Below are 2840 nucleotides of genomic sequence, written 5' to 3' on the forward strand. Positions count from 1 at the left end.
GACATTTTGTCCTATGTTGAGCATACAAAATTATTGCTGTATTGTTTGTTATTATTTCTGCAAACAGGCAGGTATATTTAAAGAATTATGTTTCTCTTATCCATTACTGGAGGAAGAACACCCAAAAGAACAACCCCTATAAGGAATAACAACTCCTACTTATTTAGCTTCATTCCTATGTAAGGCCAGTGTTGTCCCCTGTATCCTCATGTTGTAAATTACAAATCTATAGCGGTTCATCCTGTATCTCTACTATTTTCTACATTATGACCTAAATCCCCCAGCAATTCTACTTTAAAAAATTCTCTCTTAATGTTTGAGGTGTGTGTGTGTGTGTGTGTGTGTGTGTGTGTGTGTGTGTGTGTGTGTGTGTGTGTGTGTGTGTGTGTGTTTACAAAAATCAGAAGACAACATTTTTCCTCATTTAGAATACATCATTCAGGTCATTATAGGTTGTGGATAATGGGAGAAGTCTCGTTTTAAGGATGAAACATAAAAATATATTTGTGCATGCACCACAGTTTATTATCTTGGCTTTTGTGAATAATGTGAATAACAATGAAATACAGATATATATATATACAAGTTACTCAGAGAGAAATAATCATGATTGGTGGATCAGATGATATTTCAACTTTGGATTTCTTTAGAAAACTGCATACTATTTTCTACAAGGAGAATAGTAACCTGTATTTTGACCAAGAGTGTAGAAAGTTTCCCTTTCTCCACACTCTCATCAGCCAAAATTATTACCTTTTGAGTTTTTTAAAAGGGCAGGTTTTTACTGTGTGCAGGACCCAAGATGACCTCAGACCCAAATCCTTTTACTCCTACCTCCTAAACGCTTCGAATTACAAGTCTTTACCACCACACCTGGTTCTTTTGATTTTTTTTTGATGAGGGTTATAATAGTTATGAAGTAGTATCATAGTAATTTTGAATTGCATTTCTCTAATGACTTCTGTTTACAAAGCATTAAGCCATCATAGAAGTGGTATTAAACACAACTTTGTAAACCCACTGGCAATTTTCTTTGGGCCTGGTTGACTTCACTTAATATATTTTTTTACAAGTCTTTCCATTTCCTAACAAATGGGGCAATGTCATTCTTTCTGATGGAGGCATAGAATTCCATTGTGTATATATACCACATATTCTTGATCCATTCATCTAGAAGGGACATCTAAGTTGGTTCCATATCTTAGCTATCATAAATATTGCTGCAATAAACATAGTTGTGATAGTAGTTTTAGTATGGTATTGTTTGTGGTCATTTAGGTAAATCCCCAAAAGTGGGATTGCTGGGTCAAAGGGGAGCTTTATGGGCAATCTTTTGAGGAACCTCCATAATGCTTTCCAAAGTGGTTGAACACGTTTACATTCCCACCAACAATGCTGTATGGTTCCCTTGTGGCCACATCCCCTCCAGCTTCTGTTGTAAAAATCTGGAGCACTCCACGAATTTGCATGTCATCCTTGTGCAGGTGCCATGCTAATCTTCTCTGTATCGTTCCAATGTTAGTGTATGTGATGCTGAATTGAGCACAGAATATTTTTTATATCTAAAGTGCAATTGATTTTTTAAACTGCACAATTGAAAAAAAAGGAAGTTCAAAAGAATTGTCGTGAAATTTTACAACCATATATTTCTTTTTTTCTTTTTTTCTTTTTCTTTTTATTTTCTGTGAACACACAGTACAGAGGGGTTACAATTACATGGGCAATATAATGAGTACATTTCTTATCAAGCATTGCAGCCTCTTCCTTTGTTTACTCTTCACAACTCTTCCCAGCCTCCTCCCCCGGCTCCTCCTCCCCCCCCCACCAAAGTTGTAAAGTTCGTTTTCGACATGACAACTTGTACTTCTCATTGTTGCAACGGGTCCACCTGTATCCTTAAACGACTTCTTTTTCCCCATCTCCTCCACAGATTATACCGACATCAAATATAGTGAAAGCAGGGGTTATACTGTGGGGGAGGGACATACAAAGCAACAAAGAAATAATCTTATAAATGCGTTAGAAACAAATGCATGAAAGAAAAAAAACATTTAAATGCATATCTAAGTGTTCATTTTCTTAACATCACATTATCTGAATCTTTTTTGCTTGACTTATACATATACTATATATTGCAAATAAGGGAAACCATGGGACCTATGTTTCTTTGGGCCTGGCTTACTTCACCTAATATAAATTTTTCCAAGTTTTTCCATTTCCTAACAAATGGGGCAATGTCATTCTTTCTGATGGAGGCACAGAATTCCATTGTGTATATATACCACATTTTCTTGATCCATTCATCTACTGAGGGGCACTGGTTCCATAGCTTAGCTATGGTAAATAATGCTGCAATAAACATAGTTGTGCTGGTAGCTTTAGTGTGGTCTTGTTTGTAAGCATTTGGGTAAATGACCAAAAGTGGGATTGCTGGATCATAGGGGAGATCTATGTGAAGTATTTTGAGGAACCTCCATACTGCTTTCCAAAGTGGTTGAACAAGTTTACACTCCCAGCAACAATGAAGTAAGGTTCCCGTCTGTCCACATCCCCTCCAGCATCTGTTGTTATTAGATATTAGAGTTCTTGATTTTTGCCATTCTAACTGGGGTGAGGTGGTACCTTAATGTTGTTTTGATTTGCATTTCTTTTATGACTAGGGAGGTTGAGCATTTCTTCATGTGTCTATTAGAAAGAAGGATTCTTTCTTCTTCAGAGAAGTTTCTCTTTAAGTCTTTAGCCAACTTATTTCTTGGGCAGTTGTAGAACCATACATTTCTTACATAAGCACACATTTAAGAATAAAGTCAAATTGACATGTCAAAAACAAAATAATTCCA

At 36.2% G+C, this 2840-nt stretch overlaps 1 non-coding gene across 1 annotated transcript; it reads right to left on the reverse strand.

Annotated features, from left to right (window-relative positions):
• Positions 1-1439: 1439 nt before the first annotated feature.
• Positions 1440-1546, reverse strand: LOC138834991 (U6 spliceosomal RNA). The gene has a single exon (XR_011374324.1). It is a non-coding gene; the product is annotated as a U6 spliceosomal RNA (small nuclear RNA).
• Between the last annotated feature and the right edge of the window lie 1294 nt (positions 1547-2840).

The sequence above is a fragment of the Dipodomys merriami genome, unplaced genomic scaffold (genome assembly GCF_024711535.1).
Source record: "Dipodomys merriami isolate MVZ:Mamm:240054 unplaced genomic scaffold, mDipMer1.0.p SCAF_220, whole genome shotgun sequence".
Classification (NCBI taxonomy): Eukaryota; Metazoa; Chordata; class Mammalia; order Rodentia; family Heteromyidae; genus Dipodomys; species Dipodomys merriami.